Source organism: Acipenser ruthenus, chromosome 18, assembly GCF_902713425.1.
Source record: "Acipenser ruthenus chromosome 18, fAciRut3.2 maternal haplotype, whole genome shotgun sequence".
Classification (NCBI taxonomy): Eukaryota; Metazoa; Chordata; class Actinopteri; order Acipenseriformes; family Acipenseridae; genus Acipenser; species Acipenser ruthenus.
The window spans coordinates 32,713,814-32,733,421 of record NC_081206.1 but is presented as its reverse complement, the minus strand read 5'-3'; the positions used below and the strand labels follow the sequence as shown (position 1 = coordinate 32,733,421).

Sequence of the window (19,608 nt, the reverse complement as noted above, 5' to 3'; positions counted from 1 at the left end):
AAATACACAACTAAACACATACATAAATAAATACTGTAGCGAACCAACCATACATAAACATCAGCGTCACCGCTTCTTACAAGTTCTTTAATGACTCGGGTTGGGTTCCACCGGCACCCGTAGAGTAGATGGGTGTTTTGGTTCTACGTGCAATACTATAGTTTTTAGAGCCTCATGGTTATAATAATGACTGTCATTGATCACAGGTGCACGCTTTATTTGATGTCAGTCTATTCCCCGAAGCACACGGGCTACTGCGGTGTAATAACTTAACTGTATGCCACGTACAATTCAATGACACGCGGCGTTCATTCTAAAAAATAGATATTGAAATATTGCAAATCACGACTCTGAGAGCAATATGGAATAAGACGCGTTTGCTGTTAACGTCACAGACAGTTACGTGGACGGTTCAATATCTATATGGACCCAAAGGGGAATATTAGCGCCCTGTAAACACACCCAGGAGTTAAGATCATTGTTATTGTTGTATTTCGTAGCCCATGCCTTTGCATTGACAGAGAAGTATGGGCGGATGGGATAATGTTTCATTCTCTACATTGAGCAGCAAGTCACTGAACACCGTTCAAATTGACATCATGCCGCCCTGGTTTGTAATACATTAAGCTTGCACGATGCCAGGGTGAATTTACATCGTTTTATAAATGGCAGCGGACGTTAAGACACCGACAGCCTTTCGGGTTTTTATTTTCTGCTGGAGAATTATCCCCGGAACTTCAACCCTGGACAGAGACCAGGAAGCAAACGTCACGAGACATCACGTCTACCTGGCGACGTGCGCGTTGACGCAAAAGCCGTGGTGGCGCTAGTAGACGAGAGAGAGCTTCATGTAAATGGCCAGTTTCTTACGATGTGATGTCCCAAAGAGTTTGAGTTGCATTTCTAGTGATTCTTTGAATGATGTCATGGGTTTCCATCCATATGAAACATGATCACCGTACACTTGCACGGTGATTTTGCAGTTTTCTTTCAGCATGGTTGAAATATGCATTTACCATAGTTTACACGGTTCGCACTGTTTTTTAGTATGCTTTACCATACATCTCTGGGCATCTACAATGCTTACCTATGCTTGACCATGCTGTCACTGTGGTTTATAACCCTCCGCTATGCTTTTACAATTCTGCACTTTTATAGGGACAATACTGAAGCTGCTAGCTCTAGCATGAAAGTAAAATATAGCATTTAGTGCTTTTAGAAATTTAAAGCGTATCATTAATAACTTAAAACCAGTGGATACCTTAAAATAGCATGTCAGGTATATATTTGTTTTACAGTACCTTATAAACTTTCCATCAGTACAATATGTACATAACAGGAGAAGTATACTGTAGCATTTCACCAGAGAGCAGTTAGAAGGTGCATCTCCTGGTCTGTAGCATTTCACCAGAGAGCACAGTTAGAAGATGCATCTCCTGGTCTGTAGCATTTCACCAGAGAGCACAGTTAGAAGGTGAATCTCCTGGTCTGTAGCATTTCACCAGAGAGTACAGTTAGAAGATGCATTGCCGGGTTTGTAGCATTTCACCAGAGAGCGCAGTTAGAAGGTGCATCGCCTGGTCTGTAGCATTTCACCAGAGAGCACAGAGCAGCGGTATATTATATTAGGGTACATTAAAGAGCAGATTGGTACAGGGCTGAAAATCCCAGTTATCTTCACGAGTGTATTCTTCTTGTTTCCAATCACTGTGTATCATTTTCTCTTTCATTCAGCACATTCTGGAAACTTCTTTAAAAAAAGAAGTTAAAAGGACCCCTGTGGCCTCTATAAAGCTCAAACATGTCTTCTCTCTAAGTGCACCGGGTACACCCGAGTGTAACCATGAGTCTGTCCGCCTACAACACTCGCAGTGGGTGAACCATTATTTTAGGTATTTTTAGGCACATTTGTTCTGCCTGTTTTTTTCTTACTGGTGTATTTCTTATATCAGCTAGGGGCAGATTGTTGCAGGGGGATGTTGAACTTTTATTAATATGATAATTCGTTCTTATTCTCTGTAATAATTATTCCATCTCTATGTGTAGGTTTTATGTTCAAATTGATATGTAACCGTTATACAGGTTAAAATATAGTAAACAGTAATTTAACATTCATCACATTTTATCCTACCACCATTATAACATTATTATGAGATCATTAAGATTAAACAATAACATATCAAACAAGAGATGAGACATTACTCTGTGTTCAAGGTTCATAATACCTTATTGCAGCAATTCATATTCATCATATTATATTGTAGAGTGATATATAAAATTGCGAACGCATTATTTTACAGTTGATAGACTAATACAGAACAGAAGTAATATTTACCACGTCTGGACGACCCCCCCTGCCAAATTGGAATGCTGCTGTTGACTGTAAGGAAACGCAGTGAGGTAATCTTCACTTCTGACTCGTATATAGGCTCTTCCCCTGGTGTAATGTGTGCCTCGCATTCCTGTTTCTTTGCCACAGCCTTGTGTCATATATGGTCTTGTCAGCATCTTTTCTAGCTTCTCTGCAAAATGTTAACATATGGTTTAGCACAGAGGACCGCACCCAAACTGGTTAGACAAAGCAGAGGTTTTACAAATGAATTATTGTAACAATGTGTTTTCAAATACATACACACACATTATATAGAAAAGTAAGGTTATTCCAACACTTCAACCCCCCCCCCCCACACACACTCACACACACACACACACACACACACACACACACACACACACACAGATCATACAGCTGTAAATGAAAAGAGACCTGCATGTGTTTAAATGAATCTTGCCATAAGTGCAAGCCTTTCATTTGGGTTCATTTCAGAGGGCTGGCTCACTCTTGTTCATTTTGCTGTTTGTTCAATGTCATTGCAAGCCTTCCTTTAGATGTGTTGCCTGGTCTGGTCAATAACAACATGTGTTACGACATTTTAAAAAATGAACACACTGTCTGCTGCAAATACTTTTCCAGTGGGTTACAGCTTTCCTGTAACTTAAGAAGAAGCAATGTTAATTGAACAGTAGAACATGGAGTTGGTACCTATCTAATCACACTATCTGCTGCAGTTGGTATCTGGAAGTCCTGTTAACCCTCTTGTGACCCCCCCCCCCCCCATTTCCTCTCCAGAGTCATCAATTAGATTTTTGTCAATACTGGAGCAAGCCATGGGAAGAACAAGCATAATTACTTATGTGACAAGTAAATCTGAAATTAATAAGGAGGCTGTGTGGTCCAGTGGTTAAAGAAATGGGCTTGTAACCAGGAGGTCCCTGGTTCAAATCCCACCTCAGGCACTGACTTATTGTGTGACCCTAAGCAAGTCACTTAACCTCCTTGTGCTCCGTCTTTTGGGTGAGACGTAGTTGTAAGTGACTCTGCAGCAGATGCATAGTTCACACATCCTAGTCTTTGTAAGTCGCCTTGGATAAAGGCGTCTGCTAAATAATAATAATTTGGGTCAGAATTGATGAGTCTGTATGTGTGGAGAGGATGCTGTAATTAAATGTATACTTTGTATTGCGTTCTCTTTGACAGCGGGTCATCTAGCACAATTAAAGCCCACTGCCAGCCTTCTTTTATCCTCCCAAAATGAGTTGTTAATTAAAAATTGGGGGGGGGGGGGGGGGGGTGCAAAACATGTCTTTTGTCAGAAGGAGAAAACATTATTGTAGCTGAGACCAGCAGCCAGATTGGCAGGGTTGATACCTGTTCTGAGACCTGGCTCTCCACACTGTACTTTGACTCTGTTCTTGTACACCGACCCTGTGGGTAGACTAATTGCTAGAGGCCCACGAAGGAAATTAGAATTGTAATTCCCTGCTGAATTATTGTATCACCGCGTTGGTGACCTCATGGTTTTTAACTGAGCTCGTTGTCAACAAGACTTGCATAACACTTCTGTTTTTTTCTGGAAATCAAAAAGGCTGCTGTCTTGGAAGGCTCTGACATTATTTTATGGAGACCCAGTTCAGATTAGAATGCACAGTACTTTACAGAAATCTTCCCAGTAACATACTCTTGTCTGACAGATGTAACCTCTGCACCCCCTGTAAATCTACCCATTTTTGACCTTTTTTGCAGCATTTAAAGTCATATGCAATGCCTGCTTGTACATCACCAGCCCCCAAGTGTCCCCAGCTGCCAGCATCTGGGCAGATACTGATTAATGTGTGATTTGTAAAACTGAGGTTTGCAGAGGTAACAGATGGTAATCTGTCTGTGCTGAAGAATTTAAATTGTATCGTAGAGAAATCAGCACGATAACACATCTCAAAGTCTTTTTAAATTATTTAAACAGCAGCAGATCTAAATACTTCTGTCCTTTACCTCTAGATCAATGATTTATCGACCCTCTGCTAAAGATCACATAATACAATATAATGTGATGGAGAGAGGTCTGAGAGAGCGGGGTTATGAATTCCAGGGTGGGGTGGTGGTGGTGTTTTTTTTAATTAGTATTTGCTGCTGTTTAAATAATTAAAATATACATCTGTTTGCAACAAAAGCATGCAGTTCCAATCCTGGTCTTCCCGTTTCATTAATGAATTACATGTCTTGTGTTAATTGTGCAAAAGAAAGTCCATAGATATTTCAAATTGCTGAAGTTACAACAGATTTAAAAGGACAATGAGTTTATAACTGCATGTAACCCCCATTCAAACCAGAAAACCGGCCGGTCAAGCTTGTAAATCAATAGCTAATGGTGAAACACAGGAGTCAAAAAGTAATCAGTGTGACGAATCTGTGGTTTCCTCTGTGTAATCAGTATAAACGAGAGCATTTATGCGAAGCACCTCTATCGCTTTGTCTAATTGCCGATTTCCAGCTAGTGTGTGAGGTTTTGCACTTCAGTGCTTTGATTCAGATTCCTGCAGTGAGAGTCTTGTTTAGGCTTGGCACAGATAGCTCCCCCAATTTGTACAGAAAGGAGGAGGTTATGTTCAGGTTCCAGATCTGCTGGCCTGTAAGCAAGGACTCCATGTGGAGAGTTAAATACACTGCTGTTCTCCCTTCCCTTACCAAATATCCTTCAGTAGCATTGCCCTGGCACCACAATGAAAACACAGTGCTTCTTTAAGGGGGAAGTGCTGCCCAGCTGCAATGGCCATTGACAGACGGGTGGCACAGTGGTACCAATGAACACTGGTCATCCGTGACAGTACTGTGGCACCAGATAGGTGAAAGTGTGCTGCTCAGGACCACTTTGTGATATTTGTTTTAAATCAATCATGAGAATAAAGGCCAGGGGTGGCCCAAGTTGTCCCTTCCACTCCTGGTCTTTGTTCCAGCCCTGTTCTGTATTGTTTAGTTGAAGCGGTTAAATGATCTCATTGCACCTGTTAAACCTGGAGTGGAATGGCCCTCCAGGACCAGGATTGCACAGCCCTGATGTAATCAGAGGGACGTTGCTGAAGGACCCTGACAAAGGGACTTGTATCAGATGAAAATGACATCACATTAAAATTAGCCATACTGTACTGTTTTTTTTACCTAGTGGCAGACTCATAGCTGTATGACATCAAATTTGAACCCTTCACTGGAGTTCATGACATCACAGGGGGGTCTCTTTGTTAAAGCATTTCCATGGTCTGCTTCAAGCTAATGGGATTATCGTTCTGTCGTAAGCCTGCCTCTGGTGCTGTTGGTCCAGGCAGCATCGGTCAGCTGGGAACTGACTGCCCACCTCCTCTCTGTGCAGGGGCTTCAGATGGGTATTATTACACTGTCCGTATTGCGAATGATGTATAGCCTGTGCTTCAGACAGCTGACAGGCCAGAGATATCTTTTGAGGCTTTTGAAATATTGCTGGATATGATTTATGGAAAAAAGGAAAGGTTCCATTTAGCCAGTGCTGGGAGCTATAGTTACAAAACAGACCTTTGTGTTGGGTTGCTAAATATAACTGTGTACAAGCAGTGATCACTGTGTCACTGCTGTGTGGAGATCAGACTGCCACCCGGTTCAACACTGGATCCCTGTTCACTTACCCTTTCAGAATTCCAGTGCAGACTGTATTTAGTAAGGAATTGTTATGTGCTGGTTATGAGAAGACCTGGACACTTATGTCAATGAAGGCATGAAGAGTGTATGTTCGGGCTTCAAGCAGGTCATACGAGTGGGGCTACATTGCTGGGATTGCTTATTGAGTGTGCTTGTTTGTCTGTTTTCAATAATAAAGCAGACCAAATTCTCATTTGTGAAAATTCTAATTCTTCTTCTTATTATTTTCAATTTTAATATGAAATCATAATATCATCATCATCATCATCATCATGCTTGGAGATTTCTAATAATCATATAAACTGCACATTCAGGGGCTGAGGTGGCCTCGATTAATTGAAGGGACAGTGTATTGATTTGGGACTGTTTTGGTATGCATCAGTAAACATTCTTTTTTTTCAACAACATATATTTTAACACGATCACCATTTCAGACACATTTATTGTATTCGTATGACCCTTCATTCTTGTCATAGCCCCCTCACAGTTAAAAAAGCGATTTAATTTAGCCTGTGTGCCCTGTCAAGAGTTGGTGACATTTAATGTTCAACTCATGTCGTTTTTCTTGATTTGTAGGCAGCAATGTGTTGCTACAAGCACAGAACTAACAGGGTAAATCTCACAGGCATTTTCTTATAAGACATTAGCGTTGATTTACTGCAAGGCATTTATCAAAGTATGATCACAGTTTATTTACCTCTGTGTCCATTATGACCACAGGCCACAAATGGAGGCACCCTGGTTGCCTTGGTAACAGTGAGGTGGCTGAAGGCCTAGCAATCTACTTACCGCAGAGGAAGAGACTGTAGAAATGGGAAAACATCTGAATGATAAGCAGTGCGTGAAATCCTTGTTAATTATGCAAGCAGAACTGACTAGACAGGATGTGAATTTAAACCTGTGTTGATGTGCTAAGTGAAAATAAAATCGCTTGAACCAGGACCATCTTTCTAAAACAACACAGAAACGGAAACATACCTCTCAGTAGTGTGTAAGCAGCTTTGACAGGAAGAAGCGAGTCGGAGGGAGCTCTCCTCTGACAGTGAAGCCTTTGGAAGTCTTAAGGCATTACATCCTGATGCTAAAAACCTCAGACATCAGGGGCTGGAAATACTTTCACCCCCTTGCTATGCCGTAGCTGCTGCAGTTTGCAATCCACAGTCCCAGGCAGATCAAATAATAATACAAATCAAAAACACGAAATTGCTGTACATGGTTACTTCTGTGGTGTTTTTCAGCAATGAATGGAGAATATTATTAGCTTTATCTTTGCAGTTTTATTTTTTGATTTGCAATTTGTTTCTGTAGCCATCTTGGTAAAGCGCCTGTGCCTTCTCTGTGTTTTGGTTTCTCTTGTTTTTGAGGTAGAGAGATGGGAGGGTTAGTTGTGATCCATTCAGTATCTGTGAAGCTGGAAGCTCAGCTAACTTTGTGACTTTGCTAATCCAGATAATTATATCAACAGCCGTGCACGCATTTAAAAGCATAGGAAGCTAAAGCAATGTGTAGATCCTCTTCAGACTTAATGAATGCACTTTTGTTTTGCCGCACTGTGCATGTAACCCTCTAGGAAGGGTTTGTTTTGAATAATAATAAGGTCTGTACTGCCACGCATTTGATGCAGCACTCTCAAAGGAAGTTACATTAATTCATATTTTATATCAAGAGGGAAACATTTTAGAGAAGAGGTCGGGAGTCAGTGTTTCCTTTAAACTACATTTTATGTATGCATATTTTTTTTTTTTTTTTACTGGAGTTTAAGCAACATTAAGTTGACATATAACAGTTAGCAAGTGTGCACAAGAATATCGTTTGAGATTTTAATGCATGTGTGCAGCGCCTGTCATCTGCTAGATGCTTTTAAACTCATGTGCCTAGAATCACTACTGCAGCCACACTTTGAGGTTGGATTGCCGAAAATCTGTACACTGGAAGATTATAGGAGCGATAACTGACTTTAAAGTAAACACAACGGAGCCTTTACCTAGTAGAGTAAGCCCATCTTCCAGTAGGTTTTGTTATTAACCAGTGTCTATGAGAACCTCATCCTGTTCATTAAATTCACAGTGCAGTCAGCTGCTGACACTGAGAGTGTGTGCCTCAGCCGTGCCCTAAGGTTTTAGCTTGGATGGTGGTTTGCTAAAATGGGATGATTGTTTCTTAACAGCTAGTAGTAATTTCACCCAGACCCGCAACAGCAATCAGGTTGAAATGACTTATGATTACCTCCGACCTTCTGCTGGATCAGTTTTGCAGACTAGAGGCAAATGTCTTTGTGTTCCCATTGTTGCCAGTGTGCTTTGAGCAACCCAGCCTTGGCAGGAGTTGACTTTAAGTAGTCGGCAGACACAAAGCTAAGAGCACCGGACAGTTGCTTGTGACACAATGCTTTCTTATTCCTATCTTACACCGAGAGCAAAGCTTAAAGCGGGCAGCTGCAAGAGACGGTGCTCAGAGAAGTGCACAGTTGCACATGACTCTGATTGTTACATTGAGGATGTGCACCACCTGCGTGAGACACACCACACCGAACAGTTGCCCCAGACGTTTCTTTTTCGTAATTTAAAGCTTTCGCGTGGCGCTGAGCTGCTTATGAGGATGGTGACCATGACGGCATTTCATTTCACATAATGCTGGTGCCGGCATTCTGCAGTGCTATGGGGGTCAGGAAGCAGTGTGAAAGACACCTAACAGCTGGGGTATGGAAGCAGACATGAGGTAGAAGGGGTTAATGGGTTTATATGTGGCAGATGAGCTGATGTGATTACAAATGGATGATCTGATCTGGGAAACTTCCATCTCTGTGGTGCAAGTTTCATAAAATGTTTTTAGCAGTGGTTTTCACAAAGGTACCTAGTTTCCCTCTATAGATTTTTTCTTTTTTTACAGCCATCAAATAAACTGCTTTAGTTACTGACCAGGGCCCCGTCTTAACTGCTAACACAGCTATAAGGCCTTGAATTGCATTGCATAGCAAACCCCTCAGTGTACTGTAGTCTTATCAGCTCCATTGGTCAGATATCCCCCTGATAAAAGCATTGTGTGCATGTACTGTAGTACCTATGTGACATGCCCAGATAGAATCAGTGCATACAGCCCAGGGATCCTTTTCACCTTTCTATTCAGCTTTTATAAATGTTCATTTTGTAAATGGATCGTTTTCTTTTTCTTATCGTGATGTGTTGGTTTCTATTGCTTTTCCTAGGGTAATCTGTTGTGTTGTTTTAGTATCTGGAGCAGAGAGCTCAGGCGGATTTAAATCTTTGCTTCAGCCGCCTGCCGGTGCAGCAGAGCCCAAGCCTGCCAGCAGGGAGAAGCACATGGCATGGCAATATCATAATTGGAAGACATCACCAGTTTTTTAAATAGAAATCCTAAGCGGGTTATGAAACTAATGTGCTGATGGAAGGCTGGCTAGTTTTACATTTGTTGCTTAATCTTTATTAAAACCTCTAAATTTAGCAGAGAATACGAAGGGATAGGCATCAAATAATGAGGAAGATAAGTGCAAAGAGACTATAAATTCATTAGGCTTAGCATCCAGTGGTGCCAACCCCCCTTATTAGCTTTAGATGACGGTAAGGAATATGATTATCAATAATTGATATTATCATGGTGATTGATTATTGTTCCTACCCTGTTCCTTACCCCCTGGGAAAGTGGGAAGCTACTGTCTTATATTGATACATATACAGTGTATCAATGTGCTTTATCTTGCACAGAGAGGTTGTTTAAGCAAATATTGTGCATAAACTGACTTGCCTTTTATTAGTTCCACAGTGTTATTCGCAGTGATTTACTGAACCTACCAGGCTTTATCAGTAGCCCCTTAGTCAGCATTACTGGCACCATACAATGAACAGCTCTCCAATTCCACCCAACAAACCCACGTTCCCTCTAAGCCAAAGTGGATAATGATCCTGACAAACACGTCCTTTGGGAACTGTGCTTTGGCCATCACTCGCTCATTTTGTTTTATCAATTACGCGCCTCGGGCACCTTTTCAAACTGCGATCTGTTTGCCAGTGACTGTGCACTCGATGACTTGGGGACCTGAATTATTTAAAACCCGCTCCCCCTCCCTTTCCTTACACTTAGAATTTGCTCTAAACTGGGCAACTGTAGCATGTCTGCTGCTTGCCACGATCCAGTGAACAACTCTTACGCAGAACATTTTTTGATCAGTCAGACAATCAAAGATAAAGAAAACTTTTATGCATTTTTTTAAAAGACATACAAGTTTTAAATACAGAGTGAGTTACAAATAGCCCTATGTTTTTGCTATGACATACTTTGGGTCCAAGAGCTCATTAAACATCAGATGCTAGGAGGCTGCTTGTTCTTTTCACAATAAAACCGATTTTAATTATGCCACACAGCAGTGGCCTATATACATTTATCAGCTAAAAGTAGTTCTCACAGCTACATTTGCAAGATTAGAATTGTGAGCAGGTTGGGGATGCCTTCATTTTCTGTCAAGACAACATCATTGTGTAGTCAAAATAAAAATAAAAATGGTACTGTAGTAATCTTTAACCCTGAGAAACTGCAATTTTGAGGACTACAAAAAATGCGATTAAAAGAAAGCCCTGATGTCTTTGGAGAGCTGATCACTCAAGATGTCGGCACTTGTATTGCTTTCCTGCTGGAGATCTTGCTTCTGTTTTACACTTTATCACTATTTTCTTTATTCGGTTTCATTTTCTTTCCCTTTTATTAACGGCACTCTGTGTGCCTCCATGACCAAGCAACTCAAATCACTGTAAAATACCAATTTACTGTACACTTGTACACACTAAAAAATAATTTCTACCTACACAATGCATGATCAGCAGGTGCTACCACAACAGGATTGTGAATGAAATGAGTGGCAGTCACGTGGTTTCAGTGGGTGTTGCTTGTGCATTATTTAGACAGTGCCAATGGGGTATTAAACAGTTTCTTTCAATGGGACCAATTAAGGTTCAACATTAGTGCAATAACAGAAATTGCTTCCATTGTAAAGACATTGATAAATACTGCTTGTTGAAGCATTTTTATTTAAGTTTATTTTACCATTAATAGTATGTTGCTTAGCCTTTATTACTGAATATGATGAGGCACAAGGTAGGGGGTGGGGTATTATCAATTAAAAAGTGTGTTTATTGCTAGTTTTGTAAGATTAGCAGTTAGATTTCTGGCTAACGGGACTACAGACCTGGTGGCTTGAGCAACATTCTATAAGCATTTGTATTGCTAGGATAGGAAAAAGATTCCTATCCCTTTTCTCACGATATCATTCAGACCCCATTACTTTGCTCTGCCTCTTTATTGATATAATGCAATCCGTTTACACCCCACGGGCTGATGTTGTATGAGATCCGAAGGATTGCTGAAGTGTACAAGCCACTAAGTGCCCTGGTTATGATGCTGGGTTGTGATTAAACAGCACCATTTATCCAAGCCCTCCAGTTGTTAAAATAGGAGAGGAAATACAGTATAGTAGGTTCAGAGTGAAAACAGAGCTCTATTATGCACTGGGACTGTCTCCAGAGCCCCATTGAAGTGATAGAATGATGCACGTAGTGATGATCATACAGTCGTTATTACAGAATATCAGTATGTGCCGTGCTTTGTAGTTTAGGGGCTTGTAAATGCCCCTGGGGACATGCATTTAATTTTGGTTACAATTTATTGGGGGCTTCCGGCAATGAAAAAGAGTCCTTTTTCTAGAGGCATAGCCGTCTGTGGCACCCAATCCATGGCTTATCAGCCGCATTAATACAGTCTCGAGTCCAGCATTTCATACACAGAGAGAGACAGTAACCCAGATCCACAAGTTAGCTGTATTGTTACCTTTACAGGTAAAAAACGTTTGCTACTGTTTGAATGTATATTTGGTTTAGAAATTGTAAATGAATCTACTATGCAGTCATCGCTCAGCTTCTCGACTCTCCAGAACATGTTGTGCTATACCTATACCTGTACCTGTACCTGTACCTGTACTGTTGGTAGATACTTTTATCCAACTGTGATAAACTCTGGATCATCTGCTGTATGTGTTCCAAGTTCTGATTCCTTTTCAAGCCTTTATGTCAGTGTCCTGGATCAAACAGCAAATCATCATCACCTCTCAGATCCAATTATTATTATTATTATTATTATTATTATTATTATTATTTATTTCTTGGCAGATGCCCTTATCCAGGGCGACTTACAATTGTTACAAGATGTCCCATTATTTTTACATACAGTTACCCATTTATACAGTTGGGTTTTTTACTGGAGCAATCTAGGTAAAGTACCTTGCTCAAGGGTACAGCAGCAGTGTCCCCCACTGAGATTGAACCCACAACCCTCTGGACAAGAGTCCAGAGCCCTAACCACTACTCCACGCTGCTGCCCAATGCCTGTTCACGCCCTATTTTGCCGTTACTCAATGGAAAACATACTAACAGCATTCTCAATAGGCCTCTTAATCACTGAGCACAGCAGTTGTTTGCTCTGTAGAATCACCTGCCCTGCCCTTTCTTGCTGGAACCTGGCGAGGGCTGTCTGCATGACAACACGTTGACATGAAGCTGAACTGTGTTGGCAGGCATATATTCTCTGGACCCTGCTTGTTAATTAGCACTGAATGGTAGACATTGACATTGTAATGTGTTTGCAAATAACCGTGTACCAGTAATTGCTAGAGGAATTTTTTATTTGAATGTCTGCATGATCTATAGCTGTATGGACGCATCTCTTAAGAGAACTAAATCAAAGGCTTACTCATACAGTGTGGAGAGGAGTTTTTACTAATACATGTATGGGACTACTGGAGATGCATTTAACTGAAAGAAACCTGAGGAAATGGGACGCTTTGACAGTCTTGAGAGAACAGCCACATGTCTGCACATAGTTTGAATTTTTAGAAGCTCACTGTGCCTATAATTAATGCCTCATTAATTTATAAAAATATTCCTAGAAAGCGCTTATCTAATGGAAGTATGGTTATGTAGGTATCAATCTTTTGAGTTTCAGTTCTGAAGGGGGGGGGGGGGGGGGTGGATCTCTTATGTAGTAGGGGTAGTTAAACCTTTACATTATAATATTATTTTTATCACCTAGTATATTGGTATTTCACCAGTATTGGAGAGCAGTTGAATGTATTTTCTTAATTTTGGTAAAAACCACCCCAGTAAACATGCAGGTGGAGCCTAGTAGTGTGATAAAGCACAGCAGTGTGATAAAGCATAATGAGAGCATGGCAGTGTGATACAGCATAATGAGAGCATGGCAGTGTGATACAGCATAATGAGAGCATGGCAGTGTGATACAGCATAATGAGAGCATGGCAGTGTGATACAGCATTGTGAAAGCATGGTAAAGCTATGCATGGTAAAGCACATAAAAACACACGTAAAACCATTGTAAACTATACTTAACTAGGCTAACTGCATAGTATAGCCACGAGAAAAGCATGGAAAACACTGTGCAAAATTACTGTGCAAAATGATGTAAGGGACAGCTTGCCCAGTGGGATTCAAGAACCCTTATCAACAACCGTCAGGGCTGTAACACTGCACTGTGTGAGCCACTGGGGGCCACTGGATTGCTAATCTTTAAAAAGAAACCGGTTTACCAGAGGAATAGGTTTTGCAGCCCTTGGTTTGGTAACAGTTTAGCTGTTATGCCGAAAAATCTAAAGATATGTATGGGCAACACAGCTAAGTTGATTGTATGTCGTCACAGAGGTTTGAAGTATTTTATATAACAGCTATTTTAGATTGAAAACATTAACAAAAAAACAAACACAAAAACTACTTCAAATATAAAACCATGCAGCATTCTCAAAGGAATACTTGGAAAATGTTATAGTGACAAACCGTTTCAGAATATAATGTCAGCAAAAGGAGAAATTGCTTTAAGGATCACTAGCCTTTCTGCCCCACATAACTACTGCTGTTTTTGCATAACAGCATCATTCATTTATTTAAATTTTATGAATATAAAAGTCATACTGTATCAAACTCTTTAACAGGATACATGCACAGCGTTTGACACAGAAGTTAGAGTCCAGCATTGTCAGAACAGATGAAGATCAGCTGCTATTAGAAACAGCCTCTAGTTCAGTTTTTACTAGTTCATTTTCTTCTCCGCTGAATAAGGTTACCTCTGAATCTACAGGAAGAAACAGAACGGTTTTGTGGAGGATGAAGCATTGATGAGGCCGTGTTAAGCCTCTAACTCATCGGCAGCTCATTCTGCAGCTTCACACATAACTTTAGAAAAAATAAAATGGTTATGAAGATGAAGTTATTTGAGAAATCAGAAAGAAGCCAACCCAACACACTCAATTGATGATGTTATGGCAGGTGTTTTTTAATTGTTATCCACCATTAAATGTATTGTCAGGAATTCAAAGCCAAATGAAGGAATTATTCATCAGCAAGGTGTTATATTGATACGGTCATCATATTTTACAACCCAGAGGAATAACAGAGCATATAAAAGGTATATTAATTAGGTAACTGTAAAACACTGTGCACAGTTCCTGCATCTTCAGCATTGCCACTGAATGGACGCACAGCGGTCTCATTCAGATGGGAAATGCTGGATGCTGGAATCTTTCTTTTGGAAGCCTGCCATGGAAAGGAAACATAAATGCAGCTGCAAGAGAAACAATTTTCACAATCAATGAAGTGCTGAGAATCCCATCACTACAACTGCACAGGAATGTGCGCTTACACGTGATGCAGCAGCTGAGCCACGAGGAACAGGATTAATACTTCCTCAGGACGCTACTGTGGTTCTGGGGATGTACCCTTATAACACATTACCACAGTACATGTGCACAGTCATTTGCAGTTTTCCCATGCTTATGCTCAGCGTTTATCATGCTTCTTTTTTATTTGCTTTACCGTACCTCCTGGGCTCTGCAATTCTTCCCTATGCTTTGCCATGTTTTCGCTGTGCTTTATTACACTTTGCCATGCTTTTACTATGGAAAACCTTTATAACCATCCAAGAGCCGGAGACTATTGTAAGTGATAAATACATAAATAAGACCATTTTCAGTATTAAAAAAAAATAAATCAATCAAAGTTAAATTCACCTTAAACGGCTGTGCAAAGAAATACCCATCAGACTGATTGCATCTGGATAGCAGCAATGAACTCAACCAGCCCCTCTCAACACAATCGTCAGCAGGGAAGCTCACACAGGTGTCAAACTTGGCTGGATTCAGACTTTTTAAAAATAGGTTTCAAGGATTTAAATTGAAAAACGGAAACAGAATAAGAATTGGAAACCAAATACCAAGAATGCTACGTGGGGAGAACATGATTGAATGCTGCACACCCTGTGTTTATTCAACCTTTAATTGAATTTTCAGTGTTTGTTTGCACGCGGAAGGTCTAAGCAGCCCAATCCCTTCTGCGAGTCCTCTCATCATTCACTCACACTTCTGACACATACAGGCTATTACACTCTCCTTCACTCAGGGGTGTCCAGAGAGCTGCCATTAAAAATTCTCTCAGCATCACAGATTTCACAGCTCACCACTCCAGCCTATTGAGAAGGTGTAAGGCCATTGAGAAGGTGTAAATATCAATTTGGAATTACAGGCAAAGATCATTAAACTACCAAATGCATTTACATCAGACAGAATACAATGTTCACGTGCTAGATGAAGAAACATCACTTAGCAAGATGTCACACAAACATATACATACACTTATGTATACTTTTAAAATAACAATACAACAAAACAGCACTCAAACTGTCAATTCACTTTTAGTTTTTTGTCCCACTAGCTGTCTGCTTCCCTTCCACTGTTCAAAGGCAAGTGCTCCTCCAGTGAGCTCCCAATCAGCAGAGGGCAGTCGGGTTAGTTCTGAAGCCAGTGTGAGCTCCCAATCAGCAGAGGGCAGTCGGGTTAGTTCTGAAGCCAGTGTGAGCTCCCAATCAGCAGAGGGCAGTCGGGTTAGTTCTGAAGCCAGTGTGAGCTCCCAATCAGCAGAGGGCAGTCGGGTTAGTTCTGAAGCCAGTGTGAGCTCCCAATCAGCAGAGGGCAGTCGGGTTAGTTCTGAAGCCAGTGCTAGGCTGTGCAATGGGAACCAGAGGAGATTGGATTTACTCACAGCTGATTGTCTTTGGAGACTGACCTGGGGATGATTCAGAATTACATTAGGTGCAGAGTGGAGTTTTGAATGTGCAATGCAGTTTCACCTACGGCTTTGACAATGCTAATGCTGCCTGAGTCATACCTAACTGCCTCTTCACTATGAAGCCTGGTATCCACAGGTTAACGTATGACCCCTCAGATTTATTTTCCAGTGGTATCTATCTGTGATAGTCTTAGCATCCTTAGTTGACTTGATCCTTAAGTCAGCTAAAACAGTATGTAATCCTCAGTACTGTGTGTGCCCAGGCCTAATATTTAGCTACAACATTTTGGCTTCTGCCTTCTCCTGTTGTGGCAACTTTCAAACTTAAACAACATCAGTCTACCTAACTGTGTCTACCATGCTATCTGAAGAAGGCAGAAACCGAAACATTGTAGTCAATTCTATTTATTTCTAGTGACTGATGAGTATCCTGTTGGATCCTGATTCTCCTTGATATAGAGCTGTATTTATATACATATACCTGTTCGCATGCTGTATATATGTATATAAACAGAGACGCTCCCAAGAGGTTGTGCATTGTATTACGCTACACTTCATTTATTTGTGCTGTATGAACTGCTTTTATCGACTATATCAGCCTCTGTGAGCTGGAAGAATCAATAAGCTAGCAAATCATCTGCACTGTTATTAAGTATGTGCAGCAGAATACAGAGCCTTACTTTGTAAATAATGAAATGGGATCATCCCCATTCCCTGGTTCTGTTTACAGCTGCAGCTCCAGTTCAGCTGCAGCACTGCTGTGGTTAAAGGGATCCTTTAGTAATGTAATTGATGCCTTGTTTATTATCTGTGTGGGTGCGTTCTCTGTCGTTCTCTGTTATTGTTTCTGCTTCGCTCATTATAATAATTATTTACCAGCTCACTAAACGCTCATAAAAACACTGATAAACACTGAATTTCTGAAGTTAGGTGATTAAAGGAATGACCCCGAGAGTGTGCAGCTGTAATATCTCTCTGCGCTTGTCTCTTCAAGTAAGACGGATGAGCCACAGTATATCACTGGTCCTCGCTTGTGGCTTTTTCAATCCATTTCATCCCAGGAACTTGTTCCAGCCATGCCTTTAACAATTCAGTTCCGCAGCCCAGAGCGTTCTTCCAAACACATCTTTATTTTTTTTTAATTTAAGATAGTCGTTCAGTTAAAGTAATTAAGCTGAATTCCAAAAGAACGTTGCTGTCACCACCACCTTTGAAGTTTGTCCTAGTATTGGAATTGTTTGTTTTTTGTGCACAAGGATAATTTGCATTTAATCCCGGTCGGTCTGATCTCTGTCAGCATTGATCAGGAGCAACCAGAGACTCCAAAAGCCCTATTTAAATGTAATTTTTTATTGATTAGCTACGATTGCTACAAATACCTTAAACCATAGTGAGATATTCCTGGATGCTAAGGGGTTAAGCAGTTTCTTTTTTTTTTTTCAAAGTCAAAACGAAACTGATGTTGACAGCCTTGTACTTTTGGAAATCATAACAGCCAGCCATAGTGGTTCATCTTTTAAAACCTCCTCTTTACTGCATGTTTATCCTGCTGTGAAGCATACCGAGAGTTGTGTCAACATAATTAGGCATAGCCATAGCATTTCCTATGAAAGCTTTTGCACGGTGGATGAGTTGCTGCTTCCGTGCAACATGACTTGATATTCTTTAGTGGCTTCTCGTCACAGAGCTGCTTGTATATTATTGCAAGTCTGACAGCATGAGTCGATCCTCCTGCAATCTTCCCCCTACCTATAGGAAAAGTTCAGATGGACTGAGAGACACTGAGATCCTGTGTATCATGTGGGAGGGACTGAGAGACACTGAGAACCTGTGTATCATGTGAGAGGGATTGAGAGACACACTGAGATCCTGTGTATCATGTGGGAGGGACTGAGAGACACACTGAGATCCTGTGTATCATGTGAGAGGGACTGAGAGACACACTGAGATCCTGTGTATCATGTGGGAGGGACTGAGAGACACACTGAGATCCTGTGTATCATGTGGGAGGGACTGAGAGACACACTGAGATCCTGTGTATCGTGAGAGGGATTGAGAGGGATTCAACTACATTATTCAGCAAGTTTCATTCGACTGTATGAAGGAAAGTTAGTTCAATCTGTACGGTGATGCAACACTTTTGGCCCTAGCTGTCAGTAACTCCCCAGCCCCGTTCACATGTGCGGTCACTGGGGCAGGTTGGGGCAGGTTGCAGCACGTTGCTAGGGCAGTGTGTGGAAGCTCACCCTGCAGACGTGGGGCAGTTCCTAGTATGTGGGTGAACAGAGGGTGTCAGTCTCCAGAGCTCTAACTCTGGCACCTCACATGAGCAGGGAATTCGTCTCCCGGATTTCAAAGGAATCTGGCTATCGTGTACAGAGCCCTTTCAGCTCTCCCAGAGCCCCATTGTCCTGCTGATGAAACGATCCCTGCGGATTGGATTTTAATGAGCAGCAAAACCTTGTGCATCAAGTGAGGCATTTTTATTGACCCAGCACACTTCACTGAGTAGGTGGAATCGATCAACACATGAATAATGCGCCTTCCAAAAATAAGACTTTTTAGGATGAAAAATAAAAACAGCAGCAAACTTAGGGGCTCTTTATCAGTACTAGTACTGCTTGATATTTTCACAGTGAACCAACTGTAGAAGCAGTCAGCTCTAGTGGGCTTAGATTAGCTGTTTTGTCATCATTACTCCAATCTGATCCAAGTCTTATCTGATGAATGAAATGGCAAGCAGAAACCACAGATTTGCAATACTTGAGAATGACATTCACATGTGCAGAGATACCAAGACATTGAAATGAGTGAGATTAAAAAAAAAAAAAAAAAAGAGAGATTTGTCATTTTCATTTAGAGGTGAGACTGCTAAGATTGCTGCCAAAAAAAATACAACATTTTTGCACGATATATGTAAGTACTGAATTGTATCAGAAAAGGGTTAGGGTTCGGTTTAGAGTTAGGGATAGGGTTATATCATGCAAAAACATTACACATTAAGTACATTGTGACTATGCATAATCACATTTTAATTATGTGTAAATACACTGTCCTGTGTTTACTAAGTAACTACTATGTAAATCAGAGACAATTAATGTGCAGTGTTACCTATAGTGCCTTATTGGAGTCCCGCTCTGGGCTGGGGGCCTACAGAGTGCACTGCATTGTCCTTTGGAGATGGATAGTTCGCCCCATCACACTTCAGCAGCTCCTGCTTGTAAGTCATCCATGGTCACCCATTGATCTCCAGTCCCCCTGATCGGAGAGCGAGGCGGTATGCGGATTGTGCGTTTCGCTGCAGAAATGAGACTGTTGATTGGAGGCAAACGGGAGAAGGTCTGGCCTCGAAGCATGTGCCGGCAGGGGAGAGTGTAATACTCCAATTGAAGCTGATGAAGGAACCCCTCTCAATAGAAGTGCTGTGTTACAGTACATCTGTGTTTCCCATGGCGTGATTAGTTCCCATGC

The 19,608-nt window shown here is 41.1% G+C and overlaps 1 protein-coding gene across 2 annotated transcripts in view; it reads left to right on the top strand.

Annotated features, from left to right (window-relative positions):
- Positions 1-19,608, top strand: part of LOC131698700 (MAM domain-containing glycosylphosphatidylinositol anchor protein 2) — a 130,171-nt gene that overhangs the window by 1,969 nt on the left and 108,594 nt on the right. The gene's annotated exons all lie outside the window — the stretch shown is intronic.